Here is a 15,798-nt window from a genome sequence, read left to right as displayed (position 1 = left end):
TATCTGATTTATCAATCTCTGCCCATGTAATCCACCTGAAACCTTCCCATGTCTCTGGGAGTTTTCCAAGTATACCTCCACCTCTTGTGATTTTTGAACATTGGATTCACTATTAATAGCTGAAATTTATCGCAAACTCAGTTAGTTTTTCTCTGCAACAGTAATAACTGGCAGCAGTCAGCCAGTCATCTACTTAGATGCAGCTTTATAACGCGTCTCGAGAGACAGGCTCTAGCCACGAGGTTAAAACACTAAACTGTGGCTCCTCGTCTGCCATTAACATCGTTGACTTTTGTCAATATTTGTCCCTTCTTACGTCGCTCACTGCATCAGGCCGCATCCTGCTGATCTGCTGTGGGCACCAAGTGTGTGTAGATGACACTTCTCCAGAGGTGCGTGAGTTGTTGTGTATTTTTTCTCTGTTCTCATGTCTACTACCAAGCCCATATTCTGCCCTAACTCTTTCTTCTATTTCTTCCCCTACTATTTCGTTCCAATCAATCAAGATTATTATCTCCCATTTACATACTCTAAGACCCGTTCAGTATCCTCAAATTATCTCTGTGTCTTTATCTTCTGCTTGTGAAGTCGGCATGTATGGGGGTTGGCAAAAATATGGAAACAGCAAATCCTCAACACAATACCATGCCTAATACGGGGCAGCAAAACAGCTTCCGTCGTCTTGGAACAGATAGATGCAACAGGTCGCTTATTGTTTTCAAGGGGATCCTTGTTGCAAACTAGTGGCAATATAAGGTAACGATGATGCAGGTGCATAGCGATCGAGCATCCTTCTCTGCAAAGCAGAACACAAAGACTCAATCATTTTGGGATCTGGTAATTGTGGTGGCCAGGGAAGACGGGACCATTCATCCTCCCGTCTTGGACATCGCGCGCTCAGTGACCAGGGGCCCCGTCGTTTTGGAACACAGCGTCATCCTTGTGCAGCAATCACTGTAACATGTGATGGGCCGGATCAGCCAAGACGGGAGTGAGTGATGCGATCTTGCAGGGTGACCACGGGACCCATCGAAGATGAAGACGCGGATGCCCAAATGATCACCGAAACCCTGCCGCGCTTCACTCTGAGACGTACCCTCAACCAGAGGTTGGAAACAGTGTGCAGTGGGACTCATCCAACAAACGGACTTTCTTCCGTTGCTCCACAGGCCAACTTCTGTGGCCTCGGTACGACATTTGCTTCACTGATGAGTGGTTCTGTAACTGGTTCGTCCTGCAGTTCCCTGCTTACCGAGCGCCCTTCGTGCTGTTATGCTGCTGGACTGACACGTGCAAAGCGTTGATGACTTTGAACTGGTGTCGTTCGTGTTCAGTTACGAGAACCCCGCAACCTCCAGGCTTGGCTAGCATCAGCGTTTATGTTCGGACAGGTATTTCTCGCGGTGTTTCAATGTTTTTGTAGAAACCCTGTATTCCACCCTCACCGCCAAGAAAGTTGGCAGAACGAGGGCGACCGAGAGTCATCTGCCGCCATTGGTAATGACGTTTATTCAGAATTCAAGCGGTGGCTGGGATCTAACCCGGAACCCAGGACATTATGATTACAAACACTCTACCGCTATCCACATATGTATAGTATAACCTCATTAGCGCGAACTTGCATAAGACGAACTCGCGGTTACCGCGAAAAAAATATTGGTCCCACCAGGGATACATTAGTTCTTATGGTATGTTTTATCAATAAACACGAATTTTGGTTAAGGCGAATTACGAACTCTGTTTCAGTTCCCAGCGTAATTAAATTTCACTGTAACACAAACTTCCGATCTTAGAGTATTCTAAACCGTAATTTTTTATCCGGAATGAATGTAGGAAATTATACTTATTTTTTACTCGTTTCTAACGTACTGTAGGTCGGCAGCTGCGACTATCACCTCAGCAATAAGCATATGCTGTACATTGTAAGACATTCAACAATGTGTGCAGCAGCATTTAGGAACGTACTCAGTGCCAGATTTGACAGGTGTTCTGTTAGTCATTGCCGTATCGAGTTGGAATACTGAATAAAAACTACAGTTACAAACAGTACCGTAGCACGCGAAAATGTACATTATCTACGATTATTAAGAATCGAGAAAAAATTATTAATGCTGCGGCATCAGGTTCTGGAAACAAATCTAAACGACTTCGTACCGCCAAGTATGAAGACATCGAGACGTTACTGCTAGAATGGTTCAATCACATGCGTGCATCTAACATACCTTTAACTGGCCCTGTAATTCAGTCAAAAGCAAATGATATTGCTGAAGATATGGGCATCGAAGACGTCCGTTGTTCTGCTGGTTGGTTGTATCGGTTCCAAAAGAGACATTTAATTTCATCTGTACAAATTTGTGGTGAAGCAAATAAAGTTGATGCAGAAAGTGCGAACAGCTGGTTGCATGAATTCAACCGAGAGAGGGTAGAGTATGCCTCGTGTGATGTGTTTAACATGGATGAAACTGGATTTTTCTACAATCTTTTTCCAAATCACAAATGGTTCAAATGGCTCTGAGCACTATGGGACTTAACGTCTGTGGTTATCAGTCCCCTAGAACTTAGAACTATATAAACCTAACTAACCTAAGGACATCACACACAGCCATGCCCGAGGCAGGATTCGAATCTTCGTCCGTAGCGGTCACGTGGTTCCAGACTGAAGCGCCTAGAGCCGAACGGCCACACCGGCCGGCTCCAAATCACACCTTGGGGATGAAAGGTGATAAGTGTCATGGTGGAGAACGAAGCAAACAATGTGTACTGTGCTGTAATGCTGACGGCAGTGAGAAGTTTCGTCCCTTGGTTATCGGTAAATCCGGGAAACCACGTTGTTTTAAAAACATAAATATGGACACTTTACCTTGCATCTACTCTCACCACAAGAAAGCTTGGATCGATGGCACATCATTTCGCAAGTGGCTTCTTCGTTTCAACAGTCGAATGGTTGCTCAAAATAGACATGTTCTTCTTACATTGGACAGATGTACTGCCCATTACGTTCATAATCTGAACCTATCCAACATAAAGGTTCAGTTTTTTCCACCCAACGCCACAAGCCGCCTTCAGCCTTTGGACCAAGGCGTAATCTCTCTCATAAAGAGAGCTTATCGTAAGCGACTTGCAAGAGCTGCAATTCGTGCTGCTGAAAACAATAGTGCAACCCCAAATTGGGATCTGCTTGACGCAATAAAAGCCATCGCAGCAGCCTTGAACTCAGTATCGCCACATAATATGGGGAAGTGCTTTAACAGAGCTTGGAGACATAGCAACACTGAAGATGTACACGAGTTAGAAGATGCAACTTCAACTGATGAATGGACAATTCTGCAGGGCGTTGCGAACCCTGCGATTAGTTTCGAAGAATTCATTAGTGTAGACGACGATGTTGCCGTATGTGCTTCTGTGGAATTGGATGTGCCAAAAGCTGTGAACGGGGTGCAAGAAGGGCCATCAGAAGAAAGTGAAGAGGGAGAGAATACAGATACCATTCCACCTACCCGTCAGGAGATGTTTACAGCCTTGGAGTGTTTAGAAGGGTTCGCTTCAACATCCGACGTCACTGCTGGGTTTGCGGACGCTATCATTACAGTTGGTTGTGAAATCACAAAATATTGTCTACATCTACATACATACTCCGCAATCCACCATACGGTGCGTGGCGGACGGTACCTCGTACCACAACTAGCATCTTCTCTCCCCGATCCCCTCCCAAATAGAAAAAGATGGCTCTGAGAACTATGGGACTTAACATCCGTGGTCATCAGTCCCCTAGAACTTAGAACTACTTAAACCTAACTAACCTAAGGACATCACACACATCCATGCCCGAGGCAGGATTCGAACCTGCGACCGTAGCAGTCGCGCGGTTCCGGACTGAGCGCCTAGAACCGCGAACCTCCCAAATAGAACGAGGGAAAAATGACTGCCTATATGCCAAGCCCTACTCTCTCTTATATTATCTTTGTGGTCTTTCCGCGAAATATAAGTTGGCGGCAGTAAAACTGTACTGCAGTCAGCCTCAAATGCTGGTTCTCTAAATTTGCTCAGTAGCGATTCACGAAAAGAACGCCACCTTTCCTCCAGAGACTCCTACCCGAGTTCCTGAAGCATTTCCGTAACACTCGCGTGATGATCAAACCTACCAGTAACAAATCTAGCAGCCCACCTCTGAATTGCTTCTATGTCCTCTCTCAATCCGACCTGATAGGGATCCCAAACGCTCGAGCAGTACTCAAGAATAGGTCGGATTAGTGTTTTATAAGCGGTCTCCTTTACGGATGAACCACATCTTCCCAAAATTCTACCACTGAACCGAAGACACGCTTGTCCCACTTCATATCGCTCTGCAATGTTACGCCCAAATATTTAATCGACGTGGCTCTGTCAAGCGCTACACTACTAATGGAGTATTCAAACATTACGGGATTCTTTTTCCCATTCATCTGCATTAATTTACATTTATCTATATTTAGAGTTAGCTGCCATTCTTTACACCAATCACAAATCCTGTCCAAGTCATCTTGTATCCTCCTACAGTCACTCAACGACGACACCTTCCCGTACACCACAGCATCATCAGAAAACAGTCGCACATTGCTATCCACCCTATCCAAAAGATCATTTATGTAGATACAAAACAACAGCGGACCTACCACACTTGCCTCACTTTCGATGAACACTCAGCATCGAGGACAACGCGTTGGGTTCTATTACTTAAGAAGTCTTCGAGCCACTCACATATTTGGGAACCAATCCCATATACTCGTACCTTAGTTAGGAGTCTGCAGTGGGGCACCGAGTCAAACGCTTTCCGGAAGTCAAGGAATATGTCATCCGTCTGATACCCTTCATCCACGGTTCGCAAGATATCATGTGAGAAAAGGGCGAGTTGCGTTTTGCAGGAGCGATGCTTTCTAAAGCCGTGCTGATGCATGGACAGCAACTTCTCTGTCTGAAGGAAATTCATTATATTCGAACTGAGAATATGTTCGAGAATCCTGCAACAAACCGATGTTAAGGATATTGGTCCGCAATTTTGCGGATCCGTCCTCCTACCCTTCTTATACAGGGTGTTACAAAAAGGTACGGCCAAACTTTCAGGAAACATTCCTCACACACAAAGAAAGAAAATATGTTATGTGGACATGTGTCCGAAAACGCTTACTTTCCATGTTAGAGCTCATTTTATTACTTCTCTTCAAATCACATTAATCATGGAATGGAAACACACAGCAACAGAACGTACCAGCGTGACTTCAAACACTTTGTTACAGGAAATGTTCAAAATGTCCTCCGTTAGCGAGGATACATGCATCCACCCTCCGTCGCATGGAATCCCTGATGCGCTGATGCAGCCCTGGAGAATGGCGTATTGTATCACAGCCGTCCACAATACGAGCACGAAGAGTCTTTACATTTGGTACCGGGGTTGCGGAGACAAGAGCTTTCAAATGCCCCCATAAATGAAAGTCAAGAGGGTTGAGGTCAGGATAGCGTGGAGGCATTGGAATTGGTCTGCCTCTACCAATCCATCGGTCACCGAATGTATTGTTGAGAAGCGTACAAACACTTCGACTGAAATGTGCAGGAGCTCCATCGTGCATGAACCACATTTTGTGTCGTACTTGTAAAGGCACATGTTCTAGCAGCACAGGTGGAGTATCCCGTATGAAATCATGATAACGTGCTCCATTGAGCGTAGGTGGAAGAACATGGGGCCCAATCAAGACATCACCAACAATGCCTGCCCAAACGTTCACAGAAAATCTGTGTTGATGACGTGATTGCACAATTGCGTGCGGATTCTCTTCAGCCCACACATGTTGATTGTGAAAATGTACAATTTGATCACGTTGGAATGAAGCCTCATCCATAAAGAGAACATTCGCACTGAAATGAGGATTGTTGGATGAACCATTCGCAGATGTGTACCCGCGGAGGCCAATCAGCTGCTGATAGTGCCTGCACACGCTGTACATGGTACGGAAACAACTGGTTCTCCCGTAGCACTCTCCATACAGTGACGTGATCAACGTTACCTTGTCCAGCAGCAACTTCTCTGACGCTGACATTAGGGTTATCGTCAACTGCACGAAGAATTGCCTCGTCCATTGCAGGTGTCCTCGTCGTTCTAGGTCTTCCCCAGTCGCGAGTCATAGGCTGGAATGTTCCGTGCTCCCTAAGACGCCGATCAATTGCTTCGAACGTCTTCCTGTCGGGACACCTTCGTTCTGGAAATCTGTCTCGATACAAACGTACCGCGCCACGGCTATTGCCCCGTGCTAATCCATACATCAAATGGGCATCTGCCAACTCCGCATATGTAAACATTGCACTGACTGCAAAACCACGTTCGTGATGAACACTAACCTGTTGATGCTACGTACTGATGTGCTTGATACTAGGACTGCCGGCCGGGGTGGCCGCGCGGTTCTAGGCGCTACAGTTTGGAACCGCGCGACCGCTACGGTCGCGGGTTCGAATCCTGCCTCGGGCAAGGGTGTGTGTGATGCCCTTAGGTTAGTTAGGTTTAAGTAGTTCTAAGTTCTAGGGGACTGATGACCTCGGAAGTTAAGTCCCATTGTGCTCAGAGCCATTTGAACCATTTTGATGCTAGGACTGTAGAGCAATGAGTCGCATGTCAACACAAGCACCGAAGTCAACATTACCCTCCTTCAATTGGGCCAACTGGCGGTGAATCGAACAAGTACAGTACATACGGACGAAACTAAAATGAGCTCTAACATGGAAATTAAGCGTTTCCGGACACATGTCCACATAACATCTTTTCTTTATCTGTGTGTAAGGAATATTTCCTCAAACTTTGGCCGTACCTTTTTGTAACACCCTGTATACAGACGTCACCTGCGCTTTTTTCCAGTCGCTCGGGACTTTACGTTGCGCAAGAGATTCGCGATAAATGCAAACTAAGTAAGGAGCCAATGCAGTAGAGTACTCTCTGTAAAACCGAATTGGAATCCCATCAGGAGCTGGTGATTTATTTATTTTCAACCCATTCAGCTGCTTCACAACCCCAGGGATGTCTATCACTATGTCTTCCATACGGGAATCCTACGAGACTCAAACGGCGGTATGTTTCCATGAACGTCAGCGAACCATGACCGAATTTTTTCCAAGAAAGTAACGTACATAATTTGAGAGTACTTGTAATTTTACAATCACTTTATAATGTTATAAATCTACAATAACGGGATTGATAGTGTAGTGTATTACACATTAGTGTACTGCTGTACATGAATACTTATTAAAATCTGTGTTTTTCACTTAACACGAACTCCTGATTTTTCAGTCCCATCGGATACGTGTTAACGAAGTTTTACTGTATCTACATTTATGTTCCACAAGACATCGTACGATGTTTGGCGGAACCCCTTTCCTTTTTCCAGGCACGTGGGATTTGCGGGAAGGAAGGTTACCAGTAAGCCTCCGTGTGGGCTCGAATCTCTCTAACTTTATTCTCATGATCTTTTCGAGCGACAAACGCTGGAGGAAGCAATATATTGGTTGGCTTTTCTGGGAACGTACGCTCTCGGAACTTATTTAAACAGTAAACCATACCATGATGCAGAAAGCCTCTCTTTCAGCGTCTGCCACTGGAGTTTGTTGATCATCTCTGTGACACTGTCGTGCTTACTAAATGAACCTGTAACGAAACGTGCTGCTCTTGTTTGGATCTAATCTGCTTCATCTATCAGTCCTATATGGTAATCAAGTATTGTTCCAGTGAGCGTTTTGTAAGCTACTTCCTTTGTTGACGGACTACATTTATTGAGGATTCTTGCAATGATTCCGTCTAGCATCTGTCTTACTCGCAATTAATTTTATGTGTGAAATGTGGTAATGGTACACCAAAATCACGATAGTAATCCATTGTAGTTTTCTACATATTTTATTACAAACAAAGGCATTATAAAATCAGAATCACAGTAATACAGGAGACTGCCTTAGTAGTCCAGATCACTTGCACAAATAATACATAAGTTTCTTTAAGCGTAACAAGACACATAAAACTTGAAATTTGAATATGACTAGGTAAACACACTCAGGTAAACCTTTACTTAAATAGTACAAATATCCACACAATTCCCATCAGAACTCTCATTACCTCCAATCAGCTGAGGGACATATTAAGGGTAAGAACACAGACCTTTTAAGGTTTGGCTAGCCAACTTTCCTAAATAGAACTATATACAAATGACTAGAAAAATTAAGGAGGTGCTTTAATTTTGACCAAGCCAATCTTCAAATTTACTTAGTTGATTAATCAACAATATTCTTACAAGGGAACCTCCCTATCGCACCCCCCTCAGATTTGGTTATAAGTTGGCACAGTGGATAGGCCTTGAAAAACTGAACACAGATCAATCGAGAAAACAGGAAGAAGTTGTGTGGAACTATGAGAAAAATAAGCAAAATATGCAAACTGAGTAGTCCATGCGCAAGGTAGGCAACATCAAGAATAGTGTGAGCTCAGGAGCGCCGTGGTCCCGTGGTTAGTGTGAACAGCTGCGGAACGAGAGGTCCTTGGTTCAAGTCTTCCCTCGAGTGAAAAGTTTATTTTCTTTATTTTCGCAAAGTTATGATCTGTCCGTTCGTTCATTGACGTCTCTGTTCACTGTAATAAGTTTAGTGTCTGTGTTTTGCGACCGCACCGCAAAACCGTGCGATTAGTAGACGAAAGGACGTGCCTCTCCAATGGGAACCGAAAACATTTGATTGCAAGGTCATAGGTCAACCGATTCCTCCACAGGAAAACACATCTGATATATTCTATACGACACTGGTGACGGCATGTGCGTCACATGACAGGAATATGTTGTCGACCCACCTAACTTGTACACTTGGCGAATGGGTAAAAAGATTCTTCTATCTTGCCCGATTTAGGTTTCCTTGTGGACATGATAATCACTCCCAAAAAAGTGATGAAAACATAAGAGTTTGTCACATAAACTGCAACAAATGAATGCAACAGTTTCACACTCGCACAGTTTTCCCTGTGCTCTGTCAAAACATATGTTTTCAACGTTTTAAAATTTTTCCGCGTGTAGACCGTCAAATCCTGCATATGTCCAAGCAAATCTGAACATGTCCTGGAATTTTTGAGAGCGAAGTTGATTATGTGTGAGTGCCTGAACTTCGATAATTGTCTGAATATAAAAAATCAAACTTTTCACTCGAGGGAAGGCTTGAACCAAGTACCTTTCGTTCCGCAGCTGCTCACGCTAACTACGGGACCACGGCGCTCCTAAGCTCGCACTATTCTTGATGTCGCCTAACTTGCGCATGGACTACTGAGTTTGTATATTTTGCTTATTTTTTTCATAGTTCCACACAACTCCTTCCTGTTTTCTCGATTGATCTGTGTTCAGTTTTTCAAGGCCTATCCACTGTGCCAACTTATAACTAAATCTGAGGGGGGTGCGATGGGGAGGTTCCCTTGTTAGAATGATTACAACTAGAACATGACCATATGACAATATCCCTAAAATGAGAGCGCTTCAATATTGCGTGTGAATTAGCGATAGACACGAGCAGACAAAGGATTCAAATCAATGAGAGGGATCCACGAGACAGGAAATGACATAGAAATGTACTCAACTTTGCACTGCAATTGAGCGTCGGATGCTATAATTCTCGACCGCAAAGATGGAATCACGCAACAGTGACGACATAAACCAAGATGTAAAGGAGAGGACAGGGCCTTAAATATCTCTCTGCACCCGTGGTGCTCTGCTCCCAGTATGCTCGCGTCGACCTCTGCCAATTATAAGTAACACAACAAACATCAACCGCAGACAATATTCTGAGACATAAACTACACAATCTTATCTAGAGAACAGGTGATCAATACAACTGAGTAGAAACAAATTAGCCTCCGTGAGTTACTGGGCCAGTGCCAACCCTTATCTTTGATTAATAAGTTCGCTAAAAATCATGCCCTAAAGTTAAGATGACAAGAATTATCTCAGCGCACATTTACACGCCAAACTACGAAATGAACTACAAGGTAGAACAGAGCACGTATCTCGGCGTGTCTTGAAACGCAAGAGCCGGACTTACTCACTACTCGTTGCACTTCTACCTACGTCTTTAACCACACTTCATGTCGGTTGGTTGGACGTAGCCACACTTCCTCAACTGCCGTCAAGATAGTTAGTCACGACACCGAGGTAGGTGATAAACAACTGAAACAATTCCAAAGGATTTTTAGTAGACTGGCATATTCAGTTAAGGCGCACGCAACCCACCGAAGCAACTCGGCGACTCGAGTTCAATCGGCCGGCGTAGCTTACAACAGACTCGAAGGGCGGTGGGCCCACCCTCACGACTCAACACGCCGTAGGCGCTGGCCCCGCTCCTCCGTTGTCGGACTCGTCCTCTCGCCGCCCTGCCTACGTACACAGTCAGCCCCACGTGACTCTCGCTCACCGCCGATGCCGACACTCCTCCCCAGCAGAGCGCACGCGCTGCCGTTAAATGAGCAGAAGACAAATAAGCATCGAAGTCGACTCAAAGATCAAAATGACAATCGATGGAAACTGGCGCCAGAAAACGCACCAGCTCAATGTGGTTGTCTCACTTCAAATGAGGCTCTAAGCACACTCCTAGATATTTTATGGAAGTAACTGCTCCCAGTGATAGTTCTGCAGTTTTGTTATCATAGAATAAAGGGCCTTTCTGTCAATGTATAAGCAATAGATTTGTTTATGTCGAGGACCAATAGCCACTCCCTGCACCATATGTCGATAGTCTCCAGATTTTCCTGCTTTTCTAGCGTCATGAGTTTCCTGTGTATAAAAGCGTTATGGAACTTATGTTATCTACTAGGTTACTTACACAGGCTGTGAGGGTTACAAGTGCAGATTTTTGATGATAATGATGATAGTGTACTAAACAATATCAGTATTTAGGTAATTTTCATACTGTTAGCGTCCGCAGGCGGAAATTTGAATCGCCAATTTTACTGCCAAGTCCATTCGCGTTATGTAGAAGCGTGTTGCCTTCCCGCTAGGTCCTGTTCTTTTTCCTCTCTTGGTCACTTATTTTAATATTTATATTTTGTTCCCCGTGAAGCAGTCTAAAGGAAGAACTACGTTGTAATGCTATTACTCCAAATGAGGATAGCTAGGCACGCTTTGACCCTCGAAAAGCGGTTAAAGTTATCACTACTGCTGCGAGACCAGTCGTTGTCCGTGGAGCATTGGTGAAGTGCCTTCAGGGAGGTCTCAGTCCAACCAGTGGATTTGAAGAAGAGCACCGCACGTAGTCACTATCCCGTCTCGTGCCGCTTACTAACATCACCTCCGTAAAATGAACAGTACAACAGTATAAAGTCAAAAAGGGGAAAGACACGCACAAAGGAGCACCATACATTTCTACTGGAACAAAGGGAGCTTATTGCGTCCTTTAAGTTCTCGCCAAGTCCTCCTCGTAGCCAGCTTGCTGATGTCTCTGCTTTCTGACATGAGGCCTTTTAAACCCTCAGCTGGACCACACAGCGCCCGCTACTCCGGCCCTATCCATGCGGGAGCTGTCGGCTGACCCCAGATTTCGCGAGCTCCAAAACGGCATCATTTATTTTACGTTCAGTTCTTTCTGGCCATCAAAAAAATGGTTCAAATGGCCCTGAGCTCTATGGGACTCAACTTCTGAGGTCATAAGTCCCCTACAACTTAGAACTACTTAAACCTAACTAACCTAAGGACATCACACACAGCCATGCCCGAGGCAGGATTCGAACCTGCGACCGTAACGGTCGCGCGGCTCCAGACTGTAGCGCCTAGAACCGCTCGGCCACTCCCGCCGGCTCTGGCCATCACTTCAGAGGCTGAACGCGGGAAAATCAATTAGACGTTTCCCGGTGACGCACACATTAGCTCTTGTAAAATGGTGTTTCTTGTTAGCACTCCAAAAGTTTTCATTCCAAAAACACCGTCCACCTCGTGGAGATAACTCGCCTATGGAGGCAGGAGAGGCAGCCCGGACCACCACCAATATATCCAGATTAGGGAAGACAGGCACGTCATCTCGAGTTTGGATGATAGTACCTTCCCTCTGGAAACCGGAAAATCGTACTACCCGTAAGGTTGTAGTGGTTAATAAAAAAGAAAAAGAGAAGAAAAGCAAAGGTTGAAAATGTGGGAGGAAATGGTGAATAAAAAGGGGGTTTTAAAAAATCGTTAGTGACCGTGAAAAAAGAGAAAGAATGAAATGCAAATCGGACTTCGTATTACAGAAAAGTTATCGGACTTCGTGATTCGGAAAAGCTATTGTTGGGGTGGTCCTTGTGGCATTTCTGAGCAAAAGTCAAACCAATTTCCACAACAAAAATTATTTGAAAAGGAACACAAAATAACAAATGTGACTAACAGGGGGAAATGGCGTAGATAAGAGTTCATCCTTTTCCATGTTAACATGTCTTCTTTCGTGCGGCGTCCAGGTCTTCAAAAATCTCCTACTTCATTTCTGCATGAAAGTAGCAGCTGCTCCGAAATCTTGCAATCGTCCAGGAATCACTAATTTATACAAATTAAAATCATCACGATACTGAATGCAATTTATTTTACGTTGCTACTTCCAGTCTACGAATTTCATAACTTCCACAATACGTCTACACATTAATAAGTTTATTTTCGACTTTATCAGACCAAGACTAGCTAAAAAGTTTTTATGTCTGAATTAAGCTTCCGCTCTCGAGAGACAATGGACGGATAGAAAAACAAAAAAAGGAGTTACAATTTTAGTATTTTCTCTGCCGTCGAGCGCTCATACCGCTGCGACGGTATAATTTATATCTGAGGGAACGAGTGTAGCGCGGCGAAATTCAAAGTACCGCTACAGGGTGTGTTCATCAAATGGTAAATTGCACCACTAAGTACTGACAATGGCCGCCCTGGAGCATTGCAATTCGTACAGTATCGATAACAGGCGGTCATTTTTTGACCGTGTGCTGCTGACGTGAAGACGTGACAGAGCAGCAGGTAATGAGCTGTCAGGTTTGCCACGTGGCCAACACCTCACCGTGACTGACGGCGCAAAATCACTTAGTGACGAAGGTGGCAGAAAGCGTGACAGTTTTGCTCACTCCACCGAAAGAAAGACTTCTCGACGTACTACAGCAACTGCAGAGTTACAATAGCGGGAAAAGACGTCAGAAGTGAACAATAAATCTAACCAAAGCTGTTATTTTAATCACTGACGGAAAAATATCACTACACCAACAAGGAGTTGTGCGACATAAACGAACGTTGGTAGGCGTGTTTCTGATGAAACATGATGTCGATTCGCACCAGTTGCATAAGAGTGAAGCGAATCAGGTTTGCTTTAAATACACGCTGTAACGGTCGTGAGCGCCAGTTACGCTTGAGACTGGGCGGTGTGAGACCATGTTAATCAAGAATGCCCTCAAAACCACAAAAACACCGTTACCAATACCTCATTGGCTTTGAACGGGGTTGTGTTGTAGCGCTACGAGAAGCTGGCTATTCCTTGTGCGATACAGCACGCAGACTCGGAGGGAAAGCAGTCTACGTCCTCAATTATTTGCTGGATTTATTTCAGTCTCTGTCTTCCTCTACAGTTTTTATCCTCTGCAGATAGCTCAATTACCATGGTAGTCATCTCCTGATGCTTTAGCACATGTCCTATCATCCAGTCCCTTCTTCTTGCAGTGTTTTCCATATGTTTCTTTCCTCGCCGGTTCTGCGAAGAACCTCCTCATTCCTTACCTTATCAGTCCACCTCATTTTCAACATTCTTCTGTAGCACCACATCTCAAACGCTTCGATTCTATTCTGTTCCGGCTTTCACACAGTCCACTTTTTACTATCATACAATGCTGTGCTACAGACGTACATTCTGAGAAATTTCTTCCTCAAACTAAGGCATATGTTTGGTATTAGTAGACTTCTCATGGTCAGGAATGCCTTTTTCGCTAGTGCTTGTTTGCTTTTTATGTCCCCCATGTTTTGTCCATTATGGGTTATTTTGCTGCCTAGGTAACAGAATTCTTTAACTTCGTCTAATTCATTTTCCCCAGTTGTAATGTTATGTTTCTCGATGATCTCATTTCTGCTACTTCTCGTTGCTTTGGTCATTCTTTGATTCACTCTCAGTCCAGATTCTGTACTCGTTCGACTGTTCATTAAATTCAACACATCCTGTAGTTCTTTTTCACTTGCACTGAGGACAGCAATGTCATCAACGAATCTTATCTTTGATAATCTTTCACCCTGAACTTGAATCCCACTCTTGGACTTTTACTTCCCTCATTGCTTCTTCAATCTATAGATTGAATAGTAGGGTCGTAAGACTACGTCTCAGTCTTACACCCAGTCTTACACCCTATTTAATCTACTCTTAGTTTTCCCTCTTTGTTCTTGTACATATTGTACTTACCCCACCTTTCCGTATAGCTTACCCCCATTTTTCTCAGTTTCAGACATCTAGCACCATTTTACATTGTCCAACGCTTTTTCCAGGTCCAGGTATCCTATGAACGTGTCTCGATTTTTCTTCAGTCTTGCTTCCATTGTCAACTGTAGCTTCAAAATTGCCTCTCTGGTCGCTTACCTTTTCTAAAGGCGAACTTGTCATCATCTAACAGACTACCAATTTTGTTTTCCATTCTTCTGTATACTACTATCAGCAACTTGCTTGCATGAGCTGTCAAGCTGATTATGCGATAATTCTCGCACTTGTCGGCTCTTGGTATCTTCATAATGTGTGAACGATGTTATTCCGAAAGTCTGATGATGTATCGCCCGTCTCGTACATTCTACACATCAACGCGAGTAGTCGTTTTGTTCAACGCGAGTAGTCATTTTGTTGCCATTTCCCCCAATGCGTTTTGAAACTCCTATGGAATGTTATCTATACCTTCTGCCTTTTTTGATTTTTAGTCTTAAAAAGCCCTTGTAAATTCTAATTCTAATACTTGACCGCCTACCTCATCTCTGTTGATTCTGTTTCTTCTTCTGCCACGTCATCAGACAATCCTCGCCCGTCACAGAGGCCTTCGATGTACTCCTCCCACTCATCCGCTCCCTCCTGTACACTCAACAGTGGAATTCCCATTGAACTGTGAACGATGTCGCTCTTGCTTTTAATTTCACAGAAGGTTATTTTCACTTTCCTATACGCTAAATCCTTCCTTCCAACAATTATTTCTTTTTCGGTTTACTCACATTTGTAATGAAGCCATTTTGTCTTAGCTTCCCTGCACTTCGCATTTAATTCGTTCCTGAATTTCTCTGAACATTTTTGTACTTCTTCCTTTCGTCGATCAGCTGAAGTATTTCATCCGTTCTTTATGGTTTCTTCGCACTTGTCTTCCTTGTACCTACGCTTCGTTTCCAACTTCTTTCATTGCCTTCTTTAGAACTGTCCATTCCTCTTCAACTGTTCTCTCTACTAAGCTCCTTCTTATTGCATTATATGCAGGCACCTATAACTTACAGGCCCCGACTCGTAGAGGGTTATCATTTCGTTGGTTATTCATTTTTTTTTTTGTCTTGATCATTTCGCCATTGGCACTCCGCTGCCGGAGATCGGAATGGGGACTATTCCGGAATCTTTCGCCAATGCAGAAATTATCATGATACTTTTTCAATTGCAGGCAACATGTCCTATGGATACACATAGTGTGTCTTTAACGCAGTGGTTCCAATTGCATTCTGCATCTCACGCTGTTGATCATTGCTGACTCTTCCACCTTTAGCGTCCGTTTTCCACCCCAAGGGGAAGACAGTGCCCTGAACCTCCATCCGCTCGTCTGCC

This window comes from Schistocerca nitens, chromosome 2 (genome assembly GCF_023898315.1).
Source record: "Schistocerca nitens isolate TAMUIC-IGC-003100 chromosome 2, iqSchNite1.1, whole genome shotgun sequence".
In the NCBI taxonomy this organism is placed as follows: domain Eukaryota; kingdom Metazoa; phylum Arthropoda; class Insecta; order Orthoptera; family Acrididae; genus Schistocerca; species Schistocerca nitens.
Note: the sequence above shows the minus strand (reverse complement) of the source record.